The sequence below is a fragment of the Sceloporus occidentalis genome, unplaced genomic scaffold (genome assembly GCF_023333645.1).
Source record: "Sceloporus occidentalis isolate IW3139 unplaced genomic scaffold, rSceOcc1.0.p SCAF_3, whole genome shotgun sequence".
NCBI lineage: Eukaryota > Metazoa > Chordata > Lepidosauria > Squamata > Phrynosomatidae > Sceloporus > Sceloporus occidentalis.
This window is the reverse complement of record NW_028316983.1, coordinates 125,007,153-125,024,532: the sequence shown is the minus strand read 5'-3', so window position 1 is coordinate 125,024,532 and position 17,380 is coordinate 125,007,153. Positions and strand designations below refer to the sequence as shown.

General features: G+C 41.9%; 1 protein-coding gene across 1 annotated transcript in view; it reads right to left on the bottom strand.

The window, feature by feature from the left end:
- Positions 1 to 17,380, bottom strand: part of LOC149316706 (carboxyl-terminal PDZ ligand of neuronal nitric oxide synthase protein-like) — a 100,614-nt gene that overhangs the window by 60,658 nt on the left and 22,576 nt on the right. The window lies entirely within an intron of this gene.

Genomic DNA, 17,380 nt, shown 5'->3' with positions numbered 1-17,380 from the left:
GAATTGCTGAGGTTTATTGGATTGAACATTCAATTAGATAAATCACTTGCTTTCAAACTGTGGGACTGGACCTGAAGGAAGAGGAGCAAGAGTTGCTCAAGGGGAGTGTGAGATCTGGAGGCCCTGATCCCTCCTCCGCTTCCTACTGTGCTTCCTAAATCTTTTCTGTCCCTTAGGATCTCCATAAAAAGGAAACGACTTGAAGGCACACAACAACAACAAGGGGAAGAGAAAGGCAAGGAGGGCACTTGGAGCCTCTGCCTGAGGGAGGAGGAGAAAGAGGAGAGCTATGTCCTTATAAAATGTTAAAATATAAATATACATGATGGTGTAATGAAAATAAGCACATTAAACATAATAATAAACTATTTTTTTATTTCTATCCCGCTTTTTGCCAAGCAATCAATAAACACAATACTTTTGTTCATATACTATGTCAAGCGGGGGTGTGTGGGCAATGTCCGCATGTGGATGTAAAGGGGTCACAAAGGTAAAAAGTTTGAGAACCACTGAGATAAATAGATAAAGCAAATACTTGAAGACTGACTCACTCATCCATTCTTTCTCTCTCACTCTGACACACAACCAGGCACTGCATATATGAAGCTTTATGTCAGACTGAATATGAAGTCATCACTCTATATAGAAATGTCGAAACCATCTGTATGTGAACACAGTATGTCTCCTACTGTGATTTCAAATATAGACTAAGATGAAATTCTGGATGGAATAGCTGAGTTAAGGTAGGGGATTATAAATAATAATAATGATAATGATAATAATAATAAAATATTTATTTATAGCCCGCCTCTTCCATTTCGGGATCGAGGCGGGTAACAGCAGAGTTTATATCAAACACAATGTAAAAAACAATAAAACCCACAAAACCCTGACCCAACCCTCCCTCCCAAACTATAAAATTAACATAAGACATGATTAAAATATATAACAATACAACAATTACCAAAAGAACACAGTGAAAATCCATACGCTAACAGGAACTCTGAACTCAGTAAGGTGGTTTCTGGGATAAAAGTTTCAGGTAAATTTAAAAAAAAAATTAAAAAATTACCAAAGTAATAAAGTAACAAGTATAAAGTAAAAAATGACTTGGATCACAACAAAAGTGTTTCCTGATGTAAAAAGCTGTTAGTAAACGTAAGGAAATATGGATCTTACAGTTCCCAAAAATGCAAAATCAAATTAGGAAAACCTTGTTCTAAAAGGGGAAGAAATGAATAAGGAGACTGGAGATGACAGGCACAACCACAATTGAAAACTTAGACACTGGGGAAACATGGCAAATAAAAGAAATAATTGAATTGATTAGGCTTGAACATGAGAGAAAATTAAGGGATTTCAGAGAGAAAGAAATGTAAAGTGATAGAGAATTAAAAGAAAAAGCACTGCAACACAGGACTCCTAGACTCAACAGAAATTGACGTCAAAGGTTCCCTTTTCTAAGCTTGCCCAGGTGGTTCTTATTCAACTGGATGCAGAGAAGATGATTCTTGTGATTCTTGTCGTAGTGGCACCTGAGAGCACTGTCGGGATCCCTTGCCCTCTTCTTCTTTTTGTGCCTTTTATGCAAAGGCTATTGGGTCTTAATAGATGAATCTATGTTGATCTCATAGGGCAGAGACTATACATGTATTTGATCCAAAACACACAACAGAAATCACCCAGTTTGCCCTGGCTTAGTGCTAGGGAATCCTGGGAACTGTAGTTTATTGTGGCGCCAGTCAATGGGTATGGTTTTCAATCAATAGGCTTATTAGTGGGTTAGTTTGGCACAACCCTACTCTCATCAGGTGAGCTCTCTGACAGAGGAGGCTAAACTTTTCACAAAAGTACAGTTCCCAGAATTCCCTAGCATTGAGCCAGGCCAGTTAAAGCAGTTTCAAACTGGAATATTTCTGCAATGTGTTTTGGACGATAGATAATATATGATTTATTTTTAATTGACCTGACATTACATATGAGCAAGGTGAGTTTTTGTGGATGGCCTGGCTCACTCTACAAGTTCCCCAGGATGGCAAGGGTGAATGAAAGGTATTAAACATCTCTCTTTCCCCTTCCCTGTGACCCTGCCATCACCATACTTCCTTCTGCTCTGTACAGATTGCATTGCCACCCAAAATTCCCTAGTCATCCTGTTTAAAACCAGACAATAACAAGACAACACAGCTCCACTAGTCAATGGGTGTGGTTTTCAATCAATAGGCTTATTAGTGGGCTAGTTTGTCACAGCCCTACTCTCTCCAGGTGCCTTGTAGCCAACTAGATGGTTTTGGTTTGTTCTCTCACTACTCCCTGGTCTTTCAGTTAGCACTCTCACTACCAGCTGGCCATCAGTCCTATAACTGTTGACATCCACCCAAATAAACTGATAAGAGATATATTTTTTTGGTCCCGGTCCAACTGGTCAACAGTCGGACAACAGCTCTCTCAAAGAGGTGACAGCAGCAGGAAGGATTTGTTGTCTCGTTTGTTGGTATGCTGGTTCCCTCCAGCCACCCAGGCAACTCCTTATATCTCCTGCCAAGGCACGGGAGGAAGTGGAGGTTGACTTATACATGAAAATACACAAGTAAATACATGAGGTCAACTTATACATGAGTATATACAGTATCACACGAGTCTATATTGGAAAATTCTGTTAGTGCAGAACAAGTGTTAAATTATTAACAAGGATTAACTGACATGAGGCTATTATGACATTACTTGAAAATTCTATTAGCGTTCAGCGTATTTCTCAAATCAATCTGCTCAATACAGTTTGTTCATTTAAACATGGCCAGGGCTCAGAAGTTGTCTAAATTAAAAACTTTCCCCATAAGCTCTACTATGGATATTAAAGCCATTGAAGGAAGCATTGTTTTGATGGTCTTGACCGGATGAGGGACAATAAGGGTCATATAATGGTCTTTGTTTTCAGAGGACTTTTGATTCTCACACACCTGCCTTCAGGCTATGTGTGTTAATACACAGATGAGAAAAGAAACTTCTGGTGAGAAATATACATTTCCCTTGCCTTACAGAAACCTGGCTGGGAGAGGACAGTAGTGTGACCTGGATCAAAGCTCTCCCAGCTGGGTAAGCTGTTAAGGAACAGGTTAGGGAAAGTGGGCAAGGGGGAGGAGTGGCCGTAGTCCATAAAAGTACCATCACTCTGACCAGGAAACCAGTCCGGAAAACAGAGCACATTGAGTGTATCTACCTGATCTTGAAGGCTACAGACAGTCTGGGGATTCTGTTGGTTTACTATCCATCCTGTTGCATAACAGACTCCCTGGCCGAGCTGACACAATTGGTCTCGGAGCTGGTGTTGGAGTCTCCCAGGCTCCTTGTCCTGAGAGACATCAACATCCCCTTCGAGTCCGACTCATTAGATATGAGAGGTACAGCTTGGGAGTTCATGGGTTCCATGACTATCATCGTCCTGTCCCAATTAGTCTCAGGTCCCACACATTGTGTGGGTAATACACTCAATGTGGTCTTTAGTACGGATCAGGAAAATCCGTGGGCAGAGGTAATTCAGACCTCTGCCCAGTCATGAACGGATAATTTTCTGGTCAAGATGGGACTGAAGGGCGGTATCCAGCCCCCCCCCCTCGGGGGTGGATGACCTATTAAGACGGATCTCTTCCAGCGAGCCTACCCACCCGATCTTCTGTGAAGAACTTAAGGAAAAATCCCACTTCTGGCTGTAATTGAGTATTTTAGATGTCTTGAATTGTATTTTTAAGTGATATACTGTTTTACTGCATGTAATTTAGATAGCATTGTTGTTTTATGGTTGTAACCCCACCTCGAGCCATTGGGAGAGGCGGGAAATAGCTCCTTAGGGCTGGAGCGTGGCTTTGGTGCGACTTCTGAACTCTTAGGACGCATGCATCATTGAAACACCATATCTCCACTGTGCCTCGAAGCAGCTTTATTTTTGGCTGTCTGTAACAGGCCATAGTCTCCAACTGAAGTGGCTTTAAAGGGAAAGGAAGATCCAGACTCTTGTTGCTCACCTTGGGGAGAAGAGTGTGTGTGTGTGTGTGTGTGTGTGTGTGTGTGTGTGTGTGTGTGTGTGTGTAATAGCTCTTTGCTCACATCTAGACTGGTATGGAGCCAAAGTTGTTTTCCCTCACCTCTTGCTTAATTCATAGCATGGTTTGAAAGGCAAATTAGCTTGCCAGAGCCACACTCATGGCTAAACAAAATTGCAAAATGGGAGATCTTGTAAAACTGGAAATCCAGGAATATCCCAATATCAGTCTTTGGAAGATCATCTAACTTTACCAGTTTATGAAAAGGAATTTTATACAAAATTAAAGTTAGAAATGGAAATTTCAAGGAAGCGGGCACAACTTTCTTTAATTATAGGCAGAATGAAGACCTGTGTATGTGATAGCTATTTCTGAAAAACGAGGGGGGGGGAAATCACACTACATAAATCAATGAATAACTATTTTACATGTCCTTTTCTTTTTCTCTCTCTTTCCCTATCTCTCCTTTCCTTTCCCTTCTCCACATATGAAGCCTGAATGCAACGGATGATTGGCGGGTGGCCATAAAATCTGGTAATTCGTATTTGAAAACAAAATATATTTTCATTTAAAAATAATACATCTGGGACTTGCAACAAGTTGTAGAAGTGCGGAGTGATGCCCCTAAACAGCTTTTCAGCCAGCCATGTCCTTTCTCAGGCTACTGAATTCCATTCCACAATTCCTGTTGTTTTCTCTTCCCCACCCCCCAATTCTACAAGCCGGCCAGCATTCCACAGGCACTGGGTATGTTCATCAAACCTTTTTTGGAATGATTCTCGTGCTAGAGTCTTTTGTACTTCTCCAAATCTTTACCCAAGCCTACTAATTCCTCCTAGGATGGAGCACTTGGAGAACTGAGCTCACTGCATGTGAAATTAAACATAAATGTCAGATCTGTATCTCAACCTTCTTCCTGATTCCTTGTAGTTGCCTCTGGACTGTGAGCCAACAATAAACACATATTTCAGTATGAGATGAAATGAATGAGCAGAGCTATAATATCACCAGGAAAAGTAGACAGCATTCCCTGTCATTGAATCAAGAGGAAGTCTTTCTGTTGGTTGAGTATCACCTGATGGGGGTTCAGTAAATGGAATTCAAGTTGGTCCAAGAAACGCATTACATCTCAGATAACATACTGAGCTTCTCGACTGCAGATTAGAAAAGATCAGTGCAGGCAAAGGTGAAAGGGCTTTACATGCAGCTGTAATTACAGAAATTCCTGGCAAATTCCAGAAGCTCCTTCACAGGAGCTTGGAGTAATAAGACACAGAAAACAACTTCAGAGAAGAAAGGAATAGGGAACTGTTCCACTGAATATGAGGGTCACTCAACAAGTACTTAGCCTCACCGCCCGATGGCGCTGCTGTTACAAAAGAGTTTTACCATTGTGCAGTACATTATTTTAGAAGCCTACTGTCAAAGTTTCAGTCAATTCCCTTCATTTGTTTTGTTTTGATAGCCTTTGGAAGCGAGCGTGTTGGTCGGTTTTACAAAAATGGAAAAAGAGCAATATCATTCGGTGATTCAATTCTTGTTTTTGGAAGGGAAAAAGCGCAGCGAAATCAAAGAGCGCTTGGATGCTGTGTATAGTGACTCTTCTCCTTCAATGGCGACCGTCAAGAATTGGTTCAATGAGTTTGTTCATGGCCGCACGTCGGTTTTTGATGAGCCACGCCCAGGTGCCTCAAAAACAGCTACTACGGAGGAAAACGTAAAAAAAAATCCACGATCTCATGTTGGCAGACCGCTGATTGAAGGTTCGCGAGATAGCTGAGACTGTAGGAATCGCAGAAGGAATGGTGCATCATATTTTACACGAAGAACTGGGCATGAGAAAGCTGTCGGCGCGATGGGTGCTGTTCCACTACGACAACGCGCTGGCTCACACCTCCACGGTCATGGCCAAATTGGTCGAATTGGGCTACGGATTGCTGCCCCATTGACTGTATTCCCCAGATTTGGCCCCCTGTGATTTCTTTTTGTTTCCAAACCTGAAAAAGTCACTCGCCCGGAATAGATTTGGGTCAAATGAGGAGGTCATCGTCGCCACGGAGGCCTATTTTGCAGACCTCGGAAAAACGTATTTTTCGGACGGGTTAAAAAAGTTGGCACATCACTGGGCCAAATGTATTGAGCTAAATGGAGACTATGTTGAAAAATAAATCGCCACTTCTCCAAAATTTTCGTTTTTCTTTTGTAGGCTAAGTATTTATTGAATGACCCTCGTAAGTAAACACCTTCAAATGAAAAGAAGCATAAACAGAAAACAGACTTCTACCATATGGAGAACTCTTAGGGTTACCAATAATAATAATAATAATAATAATAATAATAATAATAAAGAACTTGTGCAGCTATTTTGTGTAGTAAAAAAATGGCAGAAGACATGGTGAGAAAACATGGCAGGGTTACAAAAGAAGATAAGAAACCCCAAATCACAAAATTCTGACAAAGTAATGCAAAGATGCAATAACAAAATTTGTCTGGAACCCTTGGACTGATAACAGCTTCACACATCACTCAGTGGCCAGGTTAGCTGGCAGTGCATGCATGCTTCCCTACTGGAACCCCACCATCTTCTGCTTTAATATTAAATTGTTTTCCTGTTGGTTTAAAGGACTGTTGTGGTTTGCCACTGAACTTCCACAGATGCGCAGCAGGTCTCCAAGGCCTATTAAAGTTACACACTCCTGATCTATACATTGCTGGCAAAGGTTTTACTAGTAACACCTGAAATAACAAAAACAATAACAAATCTCCAACTTAAATATGCAGGCTGAATATGGGAAACATTCTATTCCTTCCTATTCCTGGGTTAGGAGACTATGACCTTTCTAGACAAGGAACCCAAACACTGGATGAAGAAAAACAAACTCAGGCTGAATCCAAAGAAAACAGAGGTACTCATGATAGGTCCCTCGAATCCAGGTAGGGAAGTTTGTCATCCTGTCCTGGACGGGGTTACACTTCCCCTAAAGGACAAAGTTCGTAGTTTGGGAGTACTCCTGGATCCATCTCTACAGTTATCATCTCAAGTAGATGCGATGGCCAGGAGTGCTTGGTACCAGCTTCGGCTGATACGCCAGCTGCGTCCCTGTCTGGATCGAAGGGACCTAGAAATTGTAGTACATGCACTGGTAACCTCTCGTTTGGATTTCTGTAATGCGCTCTACATGGGGCTACCTTTGTATGAGGTTCGGAAGCTTCAATTGGTTCAAAATGCTACAGCCAGATTGATCACGGGAACATCTAGATCAGATCATATAACACCCGTGTTAAAATCTCTCCACTGGCTGCCAATTCGCTTCCTGTCCCAATACAGTGTTGGTTATTACCTTTAAAGCCATAAATGGCTTGGGCCCGAGTTACTTGAGGGAACGCCTCTCCCCACACAATCCGCCCCACACCCTTAGAACTACGGGGAAACTATTACTCGAACACCCTAAGGTGAGACTGGTGACAACCCAGCAGAGGGCTTATACTGCTATGGCACCCATTCTCTGGAACGGACTCCCAGAAGATATCTGCCTCAGCGGGTCATTGGAAGCCTTCAAAAGAGCATTAAAAACCTACCTCTTCCAACAAGCCTACCCTCCCAATTCTCTCTGAGATTGTACTCCCCTATCTAGTAATTTTATCTAACTGTGTTATTCTGAGATGATTTTATTGAATTGTTAATATTGTAACTGTGATTGTAATTGTATTTCTAACTGTTTTTACATTGTATTATGGCTTCGGTCATAATTTTACTTGCTGTAAACCACTTTGATCTCCAGGAAAAGTGGTATATAAATAAATGGTTTATTATTATTATTATTCTGGACACTGGTTAGTCATAATTTGTCACTATCAATCAACTTCCTAGGGGCTTATCCAAAAACCATATATGGCCATATGTTGTTAGAGAAAACACAGATTAGGGAAGGAAACACACCAGGATTTCAATTTCAACAGGCCCTTACCCAAATACTACAGTTATTCAGGGGCATTACTAGTGGGGTGAAGGGTATGTGGACTGAACACCTTAGAGGAAAGGGGTGCTTATAGGTGGCTTTGCTAGCTAGGAAAGAAAGCAAGTCTTCTTCCTTTCCCACCCAGGCAGCAACTCCTCCAGACCAGGAAAGGCTGCATTGTGGTAGAAGCAGCACACTCCCACCAGTGGCTGCTGATGCCAAGGGGTGTTTTCTGCATCTGGTGGCTTGCTAGCCGGGCAGGGAAGCAAACCTACTTTCTTTACCGCCCAGCCAGCAGCTCCGCCAGACTCAGAAAGGCTGTGGGGTGGCAACAATAGCCCACCTCAGAGTGCACTGGTTGTTACCCTTCCAAGAGGAAAGAGCTGCAAGCACCCAGAGAACTAAGAATGAAGGAAGGAAGGAAAGAAGGGAGGGAGGGAGGGAGGGAGGGAGGAAGGAAGGATCTTTCCTGTGGCAGACCTGCACAGAAAATTCAGCCAAATCCATCCACCTTCTCCTCTAGTTCAGAGGGAGAGCAAGGCCCACTTGGCAGAGAAACCTGACTAGGCCCCTGCACAAAGAAGCCAACTAGCAATACCAGATTGCAGTGGTATGTGCAATCATCACATGTAAGGGTCTCTTTCTGCCTTTCTTGGCCCATATGAGCCAAGCAAACAAAGAGTAACAAAAGCATCAAACAGGAGCAGCAGGGCTGGACTGGTGGCAAAGAAGCCATGCATGGATGCTCTGGCATCTTTTTGGCTCCCCCCCCCCTCCTGTCCAAGTTTTAATAGGGCCCTGGCAACTGGGCACTAATTTCCATCCTGGAAACATGTCTTTAGTTAGCATATGGGGCTCCCCAAGGGCATTTTTGGGGTGGGAAATTTTGTGTCCCTTTTCTCACTTCCTTGGTAGTGAAGAAGTACCACGCACACAAACTCAGATTTGGTCCTGAACTGCAAACTCTGCCTTAAAGAATGGGAGAGGCATGAGAGAGACACAGGACTCCTTCAATTTTATTCGGGGGGGGGGGGGGGACTTTCAGTGACTGGCAATTTGAGATGGTTTGGTGTTACAGTACGCTCGCGTCATAGGCGGGCACTTTTTATGCGGCTTCCAGCTTATATTGGAAGCCCTGCGCGATTCAATGAATGGCGCGTGTGCCCGCAGCATGCACACCACTACCCACCGTCGTGTGCACAAGCTCCATTATCCTCAATGAGACTCGAGCATAGGTGGAACTTGCCTTACGTGGCGGGGTCCGGAACAGATCCCAGCGTAAGGCAAGGGACCACTGTATTTAGTGCAATATAAAATCAAATGATCCTTTTCCTGAAATAATTGTGTTTGTAAAGAAAAGTGAATGGACTGAAAGGGGCAATTATCTCCATTATCCCATCTTGGCCTTAAACAGTATTCAGCCGCCTTAATGAAAGGGGGGGGGGGGCGTGATCAGTAATAATAGTGATGATTATCACTAAAACACTTCAATTGTTTTAGCAAGCTAACCAGCCACCACTGTTGGGAAGGGATGACTTCCACATCTGATGGCTTTGCTGGCCAAGTAGCCATCCTTTCATGTCCTGCCAGCAGCTCTATCAGATCAGGAAAAGGCTGTTGAAAGAAGAGGGGGATAGAATCATAGAACTGTAGAGTTGGAAGATACCACAAGGGCCATCCAGTCCAACACCCTGCTATGCAGGAACTCTCAATCAAACCATCCCCGAGAGATGGCCATCCAGCCTGTTTAAAGGATGTTAAAAAATGATTGGTACTAGGTGTCAAATATATTAGATATGTCACTGTACTTATTTCTGAAGTCAGCAGAAAGAAAACATTTTTATCTTTAGAGGCATTTGTGGAAGTGAATGCCAAGGGCCTGTTAAAACTGAAATTATAACCCCAGACACAGGGAGTTCTGCCTGTGGTTCTGGGAAAATCCAAGGCTGAAGTGCCAAAGGCTCTTATCACACATTGTTGCTGCCAATATTTTTTCAGGGCACAGCATGCACACAAACAGTATTGAAGTTGGCACTGCTGATGTGTAGTGTTTCCAGTTCTATAAAGATTGTGTGAGAAATGCAAAACAGTCAACAAGAAACATGACAGAACTCCTTTCTTGTGTATTATTATTATTATTATTATTATTATTATTATTATTTACCATATATACTCATGTATACAGTACACTGAGCTTGTGTGTCAGTCAAGGGCAGCTTTTGAAGTCAAAATTCTGAATTTGATATGACTATGGATAACTCGAGGGTAGACCTTTGGGGCTCAACATTGTGCTCCTCAGATCAATTTTGCAAATAGGCAAAAGTGCTAGTGTCACCTTGGACCCCAGGCATTGCAAAAGGTTGCCAAAGAGAGTAATGGGACTGAGTGCTTCTTTTAGGTTCTCCACAGACAGACAAAGCCCTCAAGGTGTTGCCGGCACGTGGAGAAAACAAAGTGGATTGTGGCTTTTTTCAGCTTCTCCTGATTCCCTCTGTTCTGTTCCTCAGCAAGGAAACCCCAAAAGAACGACTAGAGACAGACCAGAATGGGCCATAGCTTCTTTGGCATGGAATGGGTTGCACCTCACAGCAATTGGCAGGAATGTCTTTGCTAGAAATATCTGGATGGGCTTTAAATTGAGTTAATGCGATGCAGCAGCTAACAAGGCCAATGCGATTTTAGGCTGCATCAATAGAAGTATAGTGTCTAGATCAAGGGAAGTCATAGTGCCACTATATTCTGCTCTAGTCAGGCCCCACCTGAAATATTGTGTCCAGTTCTGGGCACAACTAAAAAAAGACATTGAGAAACTGGAGCGTGTCCAAAGTAAAATGGTGAAAGGTCTGGAAACCATGCCCTACAAGGAACGACTTAGGGAGCTGGGGATGTTGAGCCTAGAGAAGAGAAGGTTAAGAGGTGATATGATAGCCCTGTTTAAATATTTGAAGGGATGTCATATTGAGGAGGGAGCAAGCTTGTTTTCTGCTGCTCCAGAGACTAGGACCCGGAGCAATGGATGCAAACTGCAGGAAAAGAGATTCCACCTCAACATTAGGAGGAACTTTCTGACAGTAAGGGCTGTTTGACAGGGGAACAAACTCCCTCGGAGTGTAGTGGAGTCTCCTTCCTTGGAGGTCTTCAAGCAGAGGCTGGATGGCCATCTGTCGGGAATGCTTTGATTCTGATTTCCTGCATGGCAGGAGTTGTATTGGATGGCCCTTGTGGTCTCTTCCAACTCTACGATTCTATGATTCTATGATTCTGTGTGGGGAAGGCAGACAGTATTCCTAAGAGCAGGAGTTCATCAAGTGCTGGAGTTATTGGCCCAAATGTTATACAGATAGCTAGGCAAATAGCACGAATACAAGCGTGAGAAGGAAAGAAACCTTTAAAACGCAGACAGGGAGAATAGCCCATGGTTTTAGATGTTTTTATGGTCCAAAACACATTGCAGAAATAATCTAGTTTGAGACTGCTTTAATAGCCTTGGCTCAGTGCTATGGAATCCTGGGGATTGTAGTTTATTGTGGCACCAAAGCTCTCTGACAGAGATAGCTAAATCTCCTACAAAACTATAGTTCCCAGAATTCCCTAGCATTCAGCCAGGGCCATTAAAGTGGTCTCAAACTGGATTATTTCCTCAGTGTGTTTTGTACCTATATTCATGCACAGAGCATGGGAAATAAACAGGATGAAACTGAACACTTAGCACAGCAAAGCAAATAAGATATAGTAGGCATCAATGAAACTTGGACGGATGAGTCTCATAATTAGAATGTAGTAATACAGGGGTATAAGCTATTCAGGAGAAACAGACCAAACAGGAAAGGAGGAGTAGCAGCATGTATATTAAGGATGCGTACATCTGTGAACAGATCCATAATTTAAATCCTGGAAGCCATGTTGGGAGCTTCTGAGTAAAAATTAAGGGGGAGAGAAACAAGAAGGATGTGGTAGTTGGGGGGTCTACTACAGACATCCAAGCCAAACTGTGGATTTAGATGATGCCTTCCTAGAACAGATGACCACACATTCAGAAAGGAAAAATGTAATAATAATGGTGAATTTCTATTATAGCTATTCTGATATTTGTTGGAATCACAGAATCTATAGAAACAGCAATAGTAGCTTGATTTATATACCGCATAAGCAGTCTCTAAGTAGTTTACAACTGTAAGCTAATTGCCTCCAACAAGCTTGGTACTCATTTTAGTGACCTTGGAAAGATGCTAGGCTGAGTTGACCTGAGCCCCTGGCAGGGATTGAACTCACAATCTTGTTGGAAAAGACCACAAGGGCCATCTAGTCCAACCCCTGGCCATGCAAGAATACATAATCAAAGTACCCCTGACAGATCCAGCCTCTGTTTAATGATCTCCAAAGAAGAATGCTCCACCACAATTCAAGGCAGCGTCTTCCACTGTTAGGAAGCTCTTCCTAATCTTGAGATAGAATCTCTTTTGATGTAGTTTGAAAGCATTACTTCAGGTCCTTGTCTCTGAAGCTGCAAGGGGAAAAACATGCTCCATCTTGCATATGGCATCCTTTCAAATATTTAAATTGGGCTTTCATATCACCTCTTAATTATCTCTTTTCCAGGCTAAACATACCCAGATCCCTAAGTCACTCCTCATATGACATGGTTTCCAGACCTATCCCCATTTTGGTCACCCTCCTCTGGAGATGCTCCAGCTTGTCAATGTCTGTTTTGAATTGTGGTGCCCAGAACTGGACACAGTATTCTAGTATTCCTAATCAAAGCAGAATAGAGTAGTACAAATACTTCCTTTAATCTATACACTATACTTCCATTGATGCAGCCTAGACTAACATTGGATTTTTTACCTGCTGCATCACACTGTTAACTCATGTTCAACATGTGATCTACATGGACTCCTAGAACCATTTGATACTTCAAACCAGATTTTCTGTATCTGTGCATTTTATTTTTTGCACTTAAGAGTAGTACTTTACATTTCCCTCTGCTGAAATTCATTTTCTTAGTTATGACCCAACTTTCTAATCTGTTAAAAGTCATTTTGAATTCTGATCCTATCCTCTAGGGTATTAACTACCCTTCCTAATTTGGTGTCATCTACAAATTTCATAAACATGCCCTCTATTCCTTCATCCAAGTTGTTGATAAAGATGTTGTCAAACTCTGCCAAAAATGTGAAAGTCCAGCATATTTCTCACTTGTCTTGCAGACAAGTTGTGCAGAAGATGGAAGAGGAAACGGAATCAGCTATTTTAGATCTGATCCTAACCCAAAGTGATAATTTAGTAAATGGGGTGGAAGTGGCAGGATCCTTAGGCTGAAGTGAACAGTATGTTATACAGTGGAAAGGGAAAGCCAAACATATTCAAATATGCACTCTTGATTTTAAGAAATCTGATTTCAGTAAACTTAGGGAAATACTGGCAGTCATTCCATGGTCAGAAATACTAATAAAGAAGTTCATGAGAGATGGAGCCTCTATTTCAAATGCGTTCGATCATTTTCGGGTTTTGTTTTTTTAAATGTCAATCAAATGATGTTCATGTTCTTCATGCCGCTTACATCAGTATTTCAAGATACTTTCATACTGATAGAGAATGGCAGCCATGCAAAAGCAACAGTACACATAAGCTGTCATTTTTTTTAAAGCCCATCACCTCATCATGTTTCCAAGAGAACCCCCTCCCCAGCTTTTGTGAACTCTGGGAATGCAGATAAGGGGACTAATTCACTGCAGAAGAGGGGGGGGGGGGGAGCCAGGCAGCACTTTAAAGAGACCACTTTCTGAAGTGTGGGAAGTTTGAATCCACTGCATTTATGGAGTCAGTTTCTTCACCCCCACAGAGTGCCAAGAGGGAAAAACAATGGTGCTTTGCTGGCAGGGCAAGACCAGTGGGATGTGTATATCTGTTCCTCTGCACATAACCCCTCCCTTCCTGAATGCTCCAAATGGAATCAACAGTGCGTTCTCATTTGTGGCTCTTTAAAAAAGATGCGGTAAAAGTCCTGGATTCAAAGTACAGGACTATGTGTTTTTTTTGCCACCCCCACCCCCCTCAAAAATTATACTGAGTGCACTATGAACAACCTGGAAATAACAGTTTCCACACCAGGTTATTTCATAGTGTGAATGAGCCCTTAAAAGTGAGAATTTGAAGGCACAATTTCAAACAGTTCCAGCAAGGAGGGAAAATGGTAATTGTCTAAAGAAACCAGGATGGATGACTAAAGATCTTTCAACTGAGCTAAGATGCAAAAGGGACATGTACATTTTTTGTATGTTTTTAACTGTATTGTTTTTTTAATGCCGTAAGTGACCGAGTCCGAGTCTTGGGAGAAGAGTGGGATATAAATAAATTTAACAATATAAAAATGGAAAAAGCAGGAAATCGCCAAAAAATAATTCAAATACAGTCGGCCTGCCCCTTATGCGGGGGATCCATTTCAGACACACACGCATCCCGCATAAGGGGAATTAAGCATATGATCAAATCCTATTAAGGATAATGGGGCGCATGCCATTGTTTCTATTGGGGCTTGCCTTCCCCGTGATTTCAAGTCCACGGAAGGCAAGCCCATGTAAAGGATGGGCCAACTGTAAATAGCAAGCTTGTACAGTGAGAATGTCTGAAAAGCTAAAGCACAACATGAGGTCAGGCTTGCTAGAGAGGTTAAAAAAAATAAAAAGGGCTTTTTTGGTTATGTCTATAACAAAAGGAAGAACAAGGAATGGTAGTGCTGCTGTGTGGAGAGGACAGCAAAATGCTAACAGTGGACAGAAAAAAGACAGAAGTACTCAACACCTTCTTTCCCTCAGTCGTTTCTAAAAAGAGCAGCTTTCAAACTAGGGAAAATGGAGCAGATGATGCTGTTGGGGAAATGCAGCAAAGAATAGCCAAAGAGGTAGTAGAGGAATTCCTAACTACTCTAAATGAAGTCTCCAGGACCAGATGATATACATCCAAGGTTACTGAAAGAACTGTCAGAAGTAATTTCTCATCTTAAGTTCTCACCTCAAGGAGCTTTAATCTAAAATACAAGACCAGGAAGGTGGCAGAGGAATGACAGGAAGCCAGAGGTATGAATGAGCAAGGTAGAAGGTACATTCAGTTTAGCCACACCACTGTACCTAAGCTTATTCTTAGTAGAGGAGGCTATTGTATTTCAGTTATGATGTAGTCTCCCAGGGAAAGAAATGTATGGAAGGAAGCAATTTCAAACTTCTGCTCATCTTTCTAATTGGGGCTCCAAACTTGACTCAGGTGTTTCATTGTGTTAGAACCTGCTTCTACTGTTTGTAAATTTCAGTATTGGGAACAATTTAGGAGCACATACAATCTGTATTCAGAGCAGGACCAGCAGTGCTTAGTCATGTTTAAATCTTTCCTCCTTCCATGGAAATTAAGCCCTGTTTGCCCAAAGTGTTTGACAGCTCAGATAAGCACTAGTGGTATCCTCCCCCATTCCTAGTCAGTCATGTAGGAATGAAGGAAAGCAGAATAATGAGAATTCCTCAGATTCCTGCCACAACCTATTGCTCTGAATTCCATCTTGAAGCAACAAAGTAATAATAAGCCAGTTCTGGGTAGTACTGGAAGAGTCCCTAACTCTTTCTGGACTTAGAATCATAAGGTAGAAAGGCCCAAAGCAGGGTTTTGATAGGATATTAGAAGAGTTTTTAAATATAGAAGGTCTACTAGTTGAACACCAACATGTCCTCTAAATTATTATCAGTCCAAACTAGACTCCGTGTCATAAACTGGTGAGTGAGAGAAAAGATGGAAGGATGTACCACATCAAGAGCTTTTAAAAAAGACTGATTCATATATTTATTATTATTTTTAAAATAACTTTTGATTGGGCGGTATATAAATAAATCCTATTATTATTATTATTATTATTATTATTCAATGATAGAAAAAAGAAATAAAAGAAAACCCCAACAGACAACTAATCACAACACACATATACACACACACACACACACACACAAAAAAAACCAGAAAGAAAAAAGAAAATGAGAAGAACAAGCATAAACAAATGAGAATAACAACATACAGTATAACCACCCCAGCACCCCTTCTCTCCCTCCCTTATCTTACCCCAATGACTTCCAGCACTTACCTGACTTCATTCAGTAATTATACCATAGTATTATTTCTCTCTAATTAACTTCCAATTATGCTAACAAGTCTTCCTATTCAATAAGAAAGAATTCATGTTTAAACGTCAAATCCAGTAACTGCACTGTTTCCCACTCTTTCTTTTTTTTTTTACATAGGCTACGTTTGTACAGCAGAAATAACAGAGTTTGAAATCACTTTAACTGGCATAATTCAATGCTATGGAATTCTGGGAACTGTCATTTTGTGAAATGTTTAGCCTTCTCAGTCATAGAGCCACAACAAACCACAGTTCCCAGAATTCCATAGTATTGAACCATGGCAATTAAAGTGGTGTCAAACTGGATTATTTTTGCAGTGCAGACGCAGTCTCAAACTATAAAGGGTTACCAAGATCTCATATATACAGTTGGCCCTCCTTATAGGTGGGCTTGCCTTCTGTGGCTTTGAGCTTATGTGGAAGGCAAGCCCCAGCAGAAATAATGGGGTGCGTACTCGCGTCCCATGCGCCACTGCGAACATGCGCCCTATTATTTTCTATAGGGCTTGAGCATACGCCCTTTTCCCCATACATGGAGAGTCAGAACGGATCCCTCACATATGAGGAGGGAGGACTGTACTTGAGTCAATACACACACACACACACACACACACACAATTAAGGATGAAACAGACAGTCAAAATGAAGTGGCTTTCTGGCACTTTTGAGGTGTGGTATTTACACAATGCACCTCCAAAGCAGCTGGAACTTAGGACTGGAGCGTGGCTTTGGTGCGGCTTTTGGACTCTTAGGACGCATGCATCATTGAAATACCATACCTCCAAAGTGACTCGAAGCAGACTTATTTTGGCCTGTCTGTAACAGGCCAACGTTTGCAAAGAAACTGATCTGTGTGGTGCTCCATTGATGAAAGATTCGATGAAGAGTGTCATGATGGAGCATCCATTTATGGCACAAATTCAAGGATCTGCTGAGTTCATCTGACAGAGTGCTCTTTTCTCCTGGCACAGGTATTGCTAACAAGAAGATTTCCCTCAAATGCATCCATCCCAGATTTGCAATGTCAGCTAGAGCAATATGTTGCACTTTATTGTTCCTCCCTGCTTGTTCAAGTAATACATCACTGTGGTGTTTTTGGTAATGGCCTGAATGGTGTTTCTTCACAGGAAGGATTCAAAAGGTTGAAGGGCTTTTTTTCACTGCTGCCATATTGAGGACATTGATGTGGTGAGTGGCTTCTTTGCTCAACAACTTGTTCT